This window comes from Corvus cornix, chromosome 6, assembly GCF_000738735.6.
Source record: "Corvus cornix cornix isolate S_Up_H32 chromosome 6, ASM73873v5, whole genome shotgun sequence".
In the NCBI taxonomy this organism is placed as follows: domain Eukaryota; kingdom Metazoa; phylum Chordata; class Aves; order Passeriformes; family Corvidae; genus Corvus; species Corvus cornix.
The window spans coordinates 29694232-29707548 of record NC_046336.1 but is presented as its reverse complement, the minus strand read 5'-3'; the positions used below and the strand labels follow the sequence as shown (position 1 = coordinate 29707548).

Below are 13317 nucleotides of genomic sequence, written 5' to 3'. Positions count from 1 at the left end.
GTGCATTGAGGAGGAGGTTGGACTAGATGACCTCTGGAGGACTCTTCCCACCTAAATTGATATTCTGTTTTGGGGTGAGGCGGAGAGAATCAGGGTCTCATAATTAACAGATTAAATATGGAAGCAGGGAAATGCAAAAGCCAATTTCCTACGCATAATTAGACAGAAAACTAAAGTGTTGTTGAAATATAACCATCTGAAAAAAAATGTAGATATTGAATTTTTATTCCTAATTATAAGTATTGGCATTTTCCTTCTGTAAACGGTTCCTTTCCTGTTTATTCAGCTGTTCAAAATGTATGCCTATATTAAGCCTTCTATATCCCTTTTCTAGTGAAAAAGAATGGGGAAATATAATTCATATGGCAAACCACTGGTGCTCTATATCATCCACAGAATGCTCTAATAAAATCTGGTGCACTGCGGGCTTCTTAAGCAATTATGGTCTTGCACTATATTTAGCATTCAATGAATAACTGCAAAAAACCCCTAACAAATACATGCATACGTTAGTGTCTAATGAACACAGTGAAGGTATCATTGTGTGTGTTACATGTCTCCATCTCTGAGCATTACAACAAATGTGGGATTGCAGGAAAAGGGATGCAACCGGCCGAATCAATTTGCATTGCTGGCTGAGAGTAGATGCTGACGTCACTAAATAGAGACACCTTACGTCAAATGCTAACCAAAGAGAAGGACAGACTGGGCACAACGTACAATAGTTTTGAAAAGAGAGCTAATTAGGAATGCATGAGCATTTGGCAAGGGTACATTGCAGCCCTGAATGCAAACCTTTTAATACCAAAATTGTATTGACAGGAAACGAGTTGAATTTTATTTCAATGTTTATAGAATATGTTCTTACCTAGTTCTATTCAAGGCATTTGTTCTCTTTATGAATTTTTTATGGATAAAATCTAATGAAATATATCCTAATCTATTACAAAAGTAGTTAGAAATTATTTTGATTTACCCATATCATAACAGTCTCTAAGCCTAATTGCGGGGAAAAGTAGACTTCAATGACAGGAGCTGGGTGGTTCTGCTATTTTAATTCACGTGCTACCAGTTGGCTGAGACTACATATATCGCATACAATGGGTGGATGGTGAAGTCCTTAACTGAAGTACCACGTTTCCTTATTTTGGTTGTACAACATTCACTCATGTTCTCTTTGTATTGTTGAAAGCAAATTTCCTGGACTGTAGAGAGCACCTTCTGTCCCTGTGAGATTGCCACATGCAATGTGGAGCCCATACAGGACAATTTAACTTACTTTGTTTTACTTAATTCCTTGTGCATTTATATTATTTCCACTAACGATTTTTTAATCTAAACATGCTCCTAAAGTCTTTTAATATGAAAGGCCCCTGCATTCAGGGATAAGGGAGAGAGAGAAACTCTAGGATGTCCTATACTATTGAGTTTTGGTTTTGGACAGTCCCAGGCAGTCTTTGGAATGTCAGACTTGCCCTCTTTTAGTGAATAAGCTCAGTTCTGTAACTGTTGCTGCTCAGTCTTGTTGGTGGAGCATATCATAGGAAACTGCATTTGTGCTTGGTTGTTACTACCTAAAGGAGAAGGGAAATAATCTCAGTTGTCCTGAATTAAAAGCTTGAGTGGGTCCTCAGAGGGAGCAAAGAGCCACGTCACTACATTTCTTTTCTTTTTTTTTTTTTTAAGCAGACCGTACCTCTACTACAAGGAAGAACCTCTTGCTTCCACATAGCCCTTGGATCTGGGATGTTGACTTTGATAAACAGAAATATAAAATCTAAACCCCAGAGTTACAATGCTTAGACTATTATCCTCCTGCAGACAGAGCAGACTTAGATTATGACGGGGTGGTAAGAAGCGTGGGCTAGTCCATTTCCTCCCCTTCCAGAAGAGTTTTGTCAAGCTGAGCCAAGTGCTTGTAGTCCCTTCGTCCTGCGCTTCCTGTTATCCTTGACTGGTATTTTTTCAACCTGTCTCCTCCTGAGCCTTTCTCTGGTGTCTGGGGAGTGCAGAGGATGGAAGGGCCTGAGGGCTCTGAGCTTCAGCATTTCTGAGCTGGTAGAAAGTTCCTTAAGGAGTTCTGCTAACACTGTGTGTCAGAGCAGCCTCTGGAGTTAAACCAACTCTCAAGATCCAGAAGTAGAAAGGTTATTTGTAAACTCAGTTGCAGTCTATGCACAACTGATGCTCTCTCCTGATGTTTTTAATCATCTGAGAAATAAAGTCTCAAAACCAAAAGGTTAGTTTAGCCCCAGAGTAACAAATAATATATTTGAGCATATGGGGATGTGAATTTACATTTGTGCTTTCAAATGGATTTTTTAATTTAGCAAAACTAAGATAATTCTAAGTAGAATTCTCTGTGGGAGTAAATGCATTTTTAAATTATTATTTTAGTCTTTTTTTATCCAGTTGTTCTCTCAGCTGTGAGATAAGTGTTTAAAGCACATAACGGAGCTGCAGTGACGGAGCTCACTTGGCAGCCCATAAACATGTTTTGGAAAGCTGTATTGACTTGACAAAAGCAGACTCTGTGGTTGCTACCATGCTACCATGGTCCAATGCCATGTCCTTTAGGATTGCTTGCAAAGATAGAGCTTATTCCCTTCTCCCTTTCCCTCTAGCTGTTATTCCTCCCTGAAAACAAACAAATGAAAATGAAAAATCCAAGCTGGCTACCTGGAATACTTAAACATCTAATTGAGTAAAACTTTACCATTCATGTATTTTTAATGCTTATGCAAAGTCAGTGGGAATACTTGTGGTTTGTTACTGTGCTTTCTTGTACCAAAGCCTAGAAACTGTCAGTTGCTCTACACTCTATTAGAGATGCATTCCAACCACTTCTCCATGTGTCACTCAAGTTTATGGTCAAAACTCAACTGTTTTAAAACTTTGGGAAAATGTAAATACGCTTCAATACAGGATTATGTATCAGAAAACAGAGAACTTCTGGTTGTCCTGGGGTTTTATTCTATACTTTGCTGGAAAAGCTGCAATCTGAATTATGTAAGAAGTTTTACATTTGTGGTGGGAAAGGACTGAATGGTAAAAGTTGCTGTAGATGATCATTAAAATGGAAAGGATATAGTAGCATGTACCTATTTCCACAGCAGCAGAAGCCTTTATCACCCTTTGATGAAACAGAGAAATAGAGAGAAACTTGAGAACTTTTCTTTATCCTGATCAAAAGCAGGCTCTCTTTCTCTTTTTCCCCTTTTAACCTCCTGACTAATCTTTGTCATTGCTGTGTTCTGCTAAATTTACTATTGTGCACTAAAAATAACACTTTCTTCCTGTCCTCTTCCCTTTTTTCTGTACAAAAGCTCTGTAAAAAACTGGCAATCAGATCTAAAGGTTTGTGGGGTTTTTATTGGCTTGGTTTGGTTTTTTTTTTAATTGCAGTCCAATACTTCTTGAGTCAGTATCACGACAAGTCTAGTTGCTTTGTATCAGTTTTCTCTCATGTGTTGCTAACTTCCTGTTCTCACATTAACACTCATTGTTTGTAGCAGTGATGGTCTAAGTATTTTTAATAGAGACATGGGTTCTAGCTCTGATTTGTCTTCAAAAAGTGATCATTTAGACTGTAGAAAAAAGGTACCAATAAAGAATTAAAAATTGCCATACTGAAACAGTTCAGTAAAAGGAATTCCTTTCATATAACACTGCTTTGCTCAGCCTCCTGAATTGAGTGGGATGAACATGAGTTTTTTTGTTTTCCTAAAAATTGTGTGTCTGAGAAACAAGTGAATACATGGGGTTGTTGTTCTTGCACAGAATGAAAATTTTTAGCCCTCCTCTGTAGAGAAGTTCCCATAGAACTTAAAACTTAAAAACCAGAAGGTTATTATACTATACATTTTAAATCTGTTGACTTTTTTTTTTACTTTTTGTTGCCTGCATTATCAACTTGATATTTCTTTGCTTGTAAGTAGATGTCTGAGTGAGAGTTGTTTTAGTTTCTGATGCTTTCGTCTTGTCCATCCAAACTGTGCAAAGCTAGGAGAGTAACACTTAGCATTTGCCATGATGCAAGTTGTTCTTCTGCCCCTATTAGCCTCCTTTTATATGAAGTGCAAACTGTAATTTGTCCTGACATAGATGTACTCAACTGAAAATTGTTGCAGTCTGACCTGGTTAATGTGAGTTTGGCTTCTGGGTATTTGAAAAATGTAAGTAATTGACTATAACCAAATGCAGTTGGATACTGTTAACCTGTTATTGGTACAGTTAACTGTTCTTGTAAGTGGGGTTTTAAACAACTTTATAATGTTTTCCAACAAATTACTGTCTTAATGCTATGAGACTCTGCAATGTGTGAGTCCAGGTTGCTGTAAGAGAATATTTTTTGAATAGTGACTGTTTTTAAAATAGTCACAGCTATGTCAAAAACTGTCCTTAGCTGCAGCAGTTGTGCCCATGTCCCATATTGGTTAGTGACAGTTTTGTTGATGTCAAGTGGTAAAAGAAGAGCCAGAGACTGCTGTTTTAGCAGGGAGCCAGGTCTGGATTGTAACACACTGGGCCTTGAGCTGTTTTCACTGGTTTGAAAATGCCAAGTCTAGATTGTCACTATAAGAGAAGGGGAGGTTGTGGTTTAATTATGATGTGTGTGTTTTACAAGAAGGCTTCAAACTGTGAAAATGGAGACAAGTGATTTCAAAAGATAGCAGCAGCACCTGCAATAAGAGATTGCGTGCCCAACGTAGGGCATCATCCAGGGAGGCCTTCAGGACCTTTGCACTGTGTATGCATTAACAGTATTTGCAGTGTATACGTACAAAGACTGCATATGGAGGGTGTTGCTCTGTTTTCAAGTTGTTTCGTGTTCGAGTTTTTCCCGTGCGAGGCCGTGGCAGAAAGTCTCCGCTGCGGGCCGTGGGGCAGGAGAAGGATGCGCCCGGCGTTCCCCGCTGCGGGCCGTGGGGCAGGGGCGGGATGCGCCCGGCGTTCCCCGCTGCGGGCCGTGGGGCAGGGGCGGGATGCGCTCGGAGCTGCCCCGCTGCGGGCCGTGGGTCGCTCCGCCGGGCGAGCGGGCGGGCGGGAGCAGCTTCATCCGCCGCCCCTTTACGCGCGGCCGCGGTTTCATGAATGAAATCCAATCGCCGCGCTAAAAATAGACGGCGGGGCTGGCGCGTCACGGCTGCCGCCGGCCCCGCCGCCGCCCGAGTCAGCGCCGCGGGGCGGGCCGGGCCGGGCCGGGCCGGGCGGGGACCCCGCCGCGGGGCCGGCCGGGCGGAGCAGCGCCGGCGGCGATGCTGCCTCCCTGCCGAGCCGCGCCGGCTCCGGGCGCTGCCCCGCCGCCGTGAGGAGCAGCGGGAAGGGGGCGCGGCGGCGGCAGCGGCCGCCACCCCCTCCGGTGCCGCGGGGCCGGGGCCAGCCCCGCTGCGCGCACGCCGGCTGCCGGGGATCCCCCTTCCCGGGTAGGTCCCGCGTCGCCCGGGCGCGATCGTGCTCCGAGCTGCCGATGTGCGGCTCCGCAGGGGGCGGGTGGCGGCGCCCCGGCGCGTCCCGTTTGCCCGCAGGTGCGCTCCCGCCTCGTCGGGAGACAGCGGGACGTGGTGGCATCCTCCCCTCCTCAGAGGACAGAGAGGGCTGAGTCCCTGATGAAGCAGATCTGTCTGGCTTCCTTTTCCAGCGAGGCCACGAGGTGCGAGGCAAAAATAGAGGGGTATGATGTGTACGGGAAGCACAAACCTCCTGCCGCTTGGTACCTCTGAGTGTCATTTAGTAAAAACCCGAAGGATTTCTTTCCCCCTCTCTTTTCCCCCGCCTATTTCTTTCCCCCTGCTGTGTCTGTGGAGTCTGTTGTGAGCTGCTGTGACAACAGCGGGAGGCTGTTGGGGGGTCTTGCGGCACAGATCATCAGGTGTCTATGTCGGGACCTATTTGTGGGCTATAGAAAGGGGCTGCAGAGACAAACGGTAGTAGACTTTTATTTTGTTTAGTCAACCTTTAGTGGGTACTGTGGCATCCAACATCTAGAGCAAAGAGAAATCAGTCACTGGACATACCGAGGCAGACTAGGTGGAGAGCTCCAAGTTGCCGTCTATTGGTCAAGGCACTACTCTGAAGGCAATATACTTGTTTAAAAAATGATAATAATAAAAGAAAGCCCTTGAGGCTCTGCATATGGTCACAGCAAGAGCAAGGAAGTGATGCCAGAATAGTCTCAATGACTTTGTTCATCCTCAGTTTGTGTACTATTTCAGGACACACAGCTGACTTGAAGCCAAATGTTCAGCTTGAGCTGTAATAGAAGCTGAGGTGGAAATTAGCTTTTCCAGTGTGCTTAAGGGGAGTCCTTTAGCTGGTGGTCTTTCTAGGCAAAAATAATGCATATGTGGAGAAACCCACCATTGTTAGGACTACATTGAAGAGTTGTCATGACTGCTCAGTGTAAGCAGCAATTGAATGGCACATCTTTCAGTAAGGGGTATATTTCAGGATCAGGAGTCACACTACCTGGAAATGGAATGCCTTAATTTCTTTTCAGTATTTTTCTGAGGTCCTCTTACATTAGGATATGGTTTTCTTTCTATGCATGTTGCATTTGTACACCTGATTCTATGTCTCAGATATACAATGTATTTACACAATGTAACAGAAGGAAAAAATTTGAGTTCAGTATTTGTACTAGGGTTCTTTATCTAAGTGACATAATACTTAAGGAGCATAAGATCTGGGACAGGCTCAGATACACAGAAGTATTTTTATCCAAGAAGAAATAAACATCAATTTTAGCTCTGGGGAGCTTTCTAAAACTCCTGCCCTTTTAAAACTCCAAGCTTCATAAATAACTGTAAAGCATTAGGCTGAGAGGAAGAGCTGATCACTTGACCAGTAAATCCTGATGTTTGATTCTTTACTAATACATTTTATTTGCTGGAAAAATGCTTAAGTCCTCTATCCAGATGTTACCCTGTGCTGAAGGAGTCAAAAGGACAGACGAGCCTTGAAGGAGGAGAAGTAAAGGAGCAACAGGTGTTTGACATGCTCCTCCCTTGCTGCCTTCTATGCTGCCAGAGAAGTATACAAACACTGTAGAGCAAAGTATGTGCTTGGGAAGGAGGAAAAGGAAAAGCTGAGGCGTCCTTGCTGCATACAGCAGACTTGCAGAGCAGCTCAGAAACTGAGTGAATGTACCCTTGGATCACTGATTGGGTTTCCATAAAAGAGCTCAAAACTTAGTGCTGAAGGAGTGAGTATTGCATGAGCTACAACTGGTGCCCCTGCAGTGCAGAGCTGGGGCTCTTTGGCGTTACAGACAGGTCATGAAGTAAGAGTATGGATTCCCTTTGCTTCCCATCCAACACCATTCTACTTTTCTGTTTTCCTCTTCTTTCTGTCTGACCTGAGACACAAGACAGCAATTTCTTTCTTCTTTTTAAATTATTTTTTTCTTTACAAATGATCTCTGTGTGACACTAGACATGACAAGTAAACCCTACATCTATGTGCCTCCTGCTGATGTTGCTGGATTTGCATTTGAGACATAAGTGCAGAACTTGACCAATGATCTGAAAATAGCATTTACCTGGTCTGCCATCCTGAAGTGTTTGCTATTCCAGTCAGTGTTTAGGTCCTTGGGTGGGTTTTTCCTGCTGTCATTATGAGCTCTTACTCTCCTTTGGTAGTTTCCTTGTGGTAATAATGTCTGGGAATGAATAAAATCACGTATAATGTCTTTCTAAGATGACTGATTAACAAAGAAGAGAATGCTTAAGAATTGTCACATAAAGTTCAAGAAGCAAGAGCCTGATTCTATCTTTTGGAAAGAGAACAGAAAGTGAATTCAACATCTCTCTGTGCTAGAAGATCACCAGTGTCTCTGGAATATTCTTTGTTTGTAGCTCTAGCAAAGCTTGATAAATATTTACCCCACAGAAATACACAAATGTTGTGAGAATGCCTTATTTGGTGATTATTGTTGTTACCCCTTCAGTACTGTTGGGAACACTGCTTAGGAACAGCATACAGTGTCAACACGTGCTTTAAGTGGGTACAATCACTAACAACCTCTGCTACAGTATCAGAAGTTTAATACTGCACGAGCAGCTTAATTGCACAAGAGTAAAATCAGGTGTTTCATGGAGTTTCTTACCATGAGACCTAGTAGTGTTGAGTCAGGCTTTTCCAGCAACCCATCTTCTTTTAAGCTTTGAGTTTTATATGTTATCCCAGATAATCTTGGGCATGGCAGTCACTAAGGATTCAGCTGCAGCTTTGCCCTGGTTATGTTGATCCAAATACCAAAGCAGGAGTCAGAGCACCTGATGCTCTATATACTTTGATGGATCATGTGATGCAGTAGCTGGGGACCTGGGAATGAAAAAAATTGCTGCTGAGAACCCAGTGTCCACAATGCACACAGCTCAGGGACAAAGGGTGTTATTTCAGACTCTCTTTGAGTTGGTCCCATGGACTGAATGCTTACTTATCACTGGGGGGTGGCACACCTTCCCCTTCAGAATTCAGTTTGTGCACTCTGGCTGCACCTGATGTGAACCAAAGCCTGGAATGTTTGCTTCAAAAATGTATTCTTGAGCTGACTTAAAATGCTATTAGCGGTGCACCCTTATTCAGCTCCTGCAGCATAATCTTTTGTTGCAGAAGGAGGACTAATCTGAGGACTTTGTGCATTTTATGGGTGGCTGCTTTAAAAAGTGCCAGCTGTTTGGTGATGGTTATCACCATCAATGGATATTGTCCATTCTTCAGGTGCTTGGTTCTCAGCCACTTTTATTCATGTCAGCCACAGTTAATTTCAGTTTGTGATGATGTGACAGATTACGACCCACAGCAATGCCAGATCTTGGTCACTGCCTAGTCCCTTGTGTCTGCTATGTTTATCTCTGGTGAGTGGAAAGAATAGTCAGTTGTAGCCAGGTATATCTGGAATCCTCACAAAATGCATACACAAAGCTAAAATGCCAGCCTTAAATCAGGCATGTGCCAGCTGTAGGGGTGTTACCCTCTTTCCAGGGGTGGGTCCATTATGGGCACCCTTTTCCACATCTCTCTGCACACCAAGAGATAAGCAAAAAGGGGCACAAGGGACTGCCTTGTGTGGTGGCTTGTTCTTGAGGTATTTCTCTGGAAAATCGGTGAAGGGAGGAGTGGCAGTGCTGCAGGCTCTGCCACAGTGCAAAAAACACTCATCCCAGATTCTCACACACGAGGTTTCTGAAATGGTTAAATGTCCTTCACCTGCCATGTGGATTAATTTCTAGGGCAATGATCTCATCACAAAGGATATCCCAAGGTATGTCACAGGTCAAAATAATATGTAAGCTGCTCAGTGTAATCAGCTTGTTGATTTCTGCCCTTCAGGTCTTCCAGAACTTGTCAGAAAATTTACATAGCTCAGGTCTAATGCTGAACTCTGCATTTGGGTCTCTATTTGGTCTGATAGACTGAGTGTGTATAACACAAAAACAGGTCCTTGTGAGGTGCATGTTTTTTGAGGAGGCTCAGGAGAATCTATTACTGTACTAAAACTGAATGTTTTCATTCTCAGCTATTACGCTTCAGAGCAGTCTGTTTTACACGTTGTTATGTGGGAAGAATTTGTGTTTTACTAGTATCTCTGATTTTTGAGCACCTGAGGAAATGCTCATTCTTACTGATCAAAAGTTTTTGTGTCATCACAGAGGTAGGTCGGGCTTGACGAAGGATGCTGATAATTAACAGGAACAAACAAATCTGGAGTCATGCAGGCAGAGAAAGAGCAGAGTGACAGGCTTCTGACACTGCCAACCAGGAATTATTATTCTTGGTCTCTGCAATTTCTGTGAGAGTTGTGGTGATCGTTTGACTGAGAAGTTTCCTAGCAAACTTGGAGACATCTGTTATGTCTTCACATCATCATTAGGGGCTGCTCCTTTCATTTCTGTGTGAAGCCATGGTCAATTTTTCACTCCCTTTAAAACTTGAGGGATAGAGTAGGGATTATGGCAGCTGAAGGGAAGCTTCTGAGAACTTCTTTCTTTAAAAAGTAAGAGGTAGCATCCAGAAATAAATCTGATGCTTATTGATCAAAAGCTGACATGAAAGAAGCTGGTTCAGGCAAGCCAAGTGGAGTGTCTCTTGATGACAGCCTCAGTGTTTCACTTCTCCAGCTGTATAAAATTTTAGCAGCATTCTGAGGGATTTATTTCTGTGTTGATACTGGCCCTAAGCTATCCCAGGACAGAAGAAAAAGGGTAGAACCATGTTCTGCCCTTGTGGAAGATAAAGGTGTTTCTGTTGACCTGCACTCTTGTGGGCAGCAACAGCCAAGGTTATCTCATTTATCACCTCGTGCAGTGAAACATTGCCATCAGCTGCCCTTCTCTTTCTGCCCATGGGAGAGCCAAGGGTCTCACATTTGTAATCAGGTCAGCTTTAGAATATAAGGGTTTTTCTCCTTCCCCAGTCATTGGCTGTATCTGTTGTTTTCTTCTGCTGATAGACCAGGTAGGGCAAGTAGGTGATAAATTCTAGAGTTAATCTTGAATTTCTTCCTTTTGAATCAGTCTCCTCCTTTTCAGTCTTTCCATGTAAACTGCCAGAATTTTAAATAATGGCAATATGGTTATGCTACTTTATCCTGGACAAGAATCCAGCCTGGTAAGCATCATGCCCACCTTTGTCCCCTGGTGACCTAGTAATCTGACCCCACCTTGAGACTTACTACCCTTTGTTGCCAGTTAGTTCTTTGATACTGACTAGGAACAGTTTTCCTTTTGAAACCAGTCTCCCCAACAGCCCTCCTATGATTTAAGAAAGTATTAATATTAATGTACACCTTGTAAAAAATGGTTTGTGATGGTCTTTCAGCAGCTGGTATAGTTTATCTGTTACTTGATCCCATGTTGTGATTTACTTCACAAATATACTTGATGGGGCCCTAAATTCACTGATTAAATTGAGCCAAACCACCAAAGGGCCTTTTGGCCCTTAACCTTTCCCCAAATCAGAGCTGTCTGTGAATTCTACGCTCTTGCACAAATGAACACTAAGTTCCCCCTGCTTTGTCCCCTGGCATTTCTGTGTTAATCCATTAAAGATTCTGAAACACCACATGGCAGGTTATATATTGAGAATGAACATTTCACACGCTTGTTCTGGCTCATGTGCTCGTTGGTCCTTGCCAGCGTGCTGGTGCCTTGGGATTCTGCACTGCAAGGTAGTGATTTCAGGGCCTGAAGAACTTGGCATTTTGTATCTTCTTTTCTAGTTTCCATGGTAGCAAGCAGTAATTTTGCAACTAGGGGATGGAGGCAAGAGTGTTGCGTAGTCTTGTAAATTTTTTTATATTCTTTTTGACGTGTTATTGCCTAATGGTCCTGTGAAGGAGTCACTCCAAAACTATACTAAAAAATACATCTCCAGAATAGATTGAAATATGGAGAAGCTACAAATGCACTTCCATTCAGTTTCATGAAAGTGTGTTTTTTGGGGATAAGTGTTGATGATCTTACTGGCTTACTGGTAGGCTGAGTTTTTTAGATAATTCCCATGCCCACCGTTCATGTTAAGTCATGTTAGACTTTGGTGTCTCTTTCCATTAGATTTCTTTAGTAAAATTGTGACATTTTAATTGTGGTTGGCACCCCCTTTGTTTGAAGGAGTTCCTGGTTTGCATGTTTGGTGAGATTACTTGACACAAGTTGAAATTATTAATTTTTTTTTTCCCCATGGAATTGCTTAAAGAAAAACTCCACTCTCAGGCAAGGTTCTTACATGCTGTCATTTTGAACTGCAATCTGAAGAGTTTGCTCTTAGCACAAGAACTAAGTAAAATTCTTGCTTTGAGGGGTCCTATCTCAGTCTTATGGGATATGTTTAAGTACAGAGCTAAGAAGTAAATGCCTGCAGGATCACCCCATAATCACTGATTAATGTAGACACTCTTAGTGATTTGTTTGTGGTGTTTGTCATTTGTTCATGCTGAAGAGAAAATGGTTGATAATTAGCTACTTTTCTTTGAAAAAAAATCTTGGTTGTGTTCTGTATGTGCTAAGTGAGGATTTAAACACCTGGACATTTGAAAGTGGGCATTTAGAGATCCATAGGGGTGGATTCCTGATCCTCCACAGGCAACTCGCCATTGGGTTTGGATCTTCATCCACTTTGTTTCTAGCAGAGAAAACTGCAATCACAGCTTTAAATATATTAAACTGCATTTTTAAAACAAGTTCATGGTTTTGATCTGGTTATCTATTGTATATAAATACACCTACACTAATACAGAGAGTGAGTGGGATTGTGTGTGTCTGTTGTGTTTAATCTGTGTACCAGTGGACTCGATAATCAAGTGATGTGCTTCATCCACAGATCTTTTGGAAAATTTCCCTAGAAAGGGAGTGTTTCATTATTGAAGCTGACCAACCCTCATGCTATGGCAACCACAACTGTTTTATGGTGATAATAATAACAACTCATTTAGCAATGAGGAAAAACTAAATGAAAAACCAAGCACTCCACAGCAATTTCAGGTGAAGCAACAGAGAAAGAAATTGGCAGCATAACCATCTGCAAGCTGTGGTTCAAAATAGTAGCCTTCTATTTCTTTGGAAATACATCAGCTTTATTTGGAATATTTCTGAACTGCTAATCAAGTGAATGAATTAAATGGCTTTATGTTAGATCCTGAGTCTGCTCACTTATCTTGCTTTTTTGGCTGCCTCTGTCATCTCTTCATCTGCAAACAATCACAGGTGACAATGTGAAAATAGAACATCCTAAGAGATTTTTGAGATCCTGTGTTATTCTTACGAGTATCTTTTTCCATTTCCATCCATCTGCTCATCTTTCTTTAGAACTGGATTAAGCAGCTGAATTTTGTGCTCCTTTCTTTTGGAAGCAGCGATTTCTGATCAGACCTTTTCCCTGGTAGGTTTCTTCCTGCCCCTCCTTTGTTGGCCTTTGTCTTTCTCTGGCTTTTTTGTCAGTGCCCTTTCTGGGACTGGTCACATTTCCAGTAACTTTCCTCATAGTTTTACCCTGCTTTGTTTTGCTAGTAAACTAAACTAATGCTGGTTGTAGGTTGGTTTTAGCAAGTTTTTCATTGATCTTGGAATGTTATGCCTTTTTAAAAATCTTTATATACACTGCTTTGTTCTTGTCTAACCAGTTCAGTTTCAGTACCTGTTGGTCTTTCCAGATATTACCAGACTTTCAGAGCTCAAATCTAGTTGTTGTTGTTTGGGTTTTTTTTAATATTTGTTTTGTAAATACATGTTTAGCATTTTAAATCAGCATGATTATATAATAGGTTTAGCACCAGCTTAACCTAGAGGCTACTTTAAAAAGAACTAACTGTGGCTG

The 13317-nt window shown here is 42.1% G+C and overlaps 1 protein-coding gene across 4 annotated transcripts in view; it reads left to right on the top strand.

Annotated features, from left to right (window-relative positions):
* RHOBTB1 (Rho related BTB domain containing 1) overlaps positions 1-13317 on the top strand; it is a 52836-nt gene that overhangs the window by 12189 nt on the left and 27330 nt on the right. Inside the window, exon 1 of one of the 4 annotated variants that reach the window (XM_039554179.1) lies at positions 5358-5426. The exons of the other annotated variants lie outside the window; for them this stretch is intronic. The gene's annotated coding sequence lies outside the window, so the exon portion shown is untranslated. Of the gene's footprint in view, positions 1-5357; positions 5427-13317 lie in introns of those variants that run through there. 4 annotated transcript variants of the gene reach the window in all.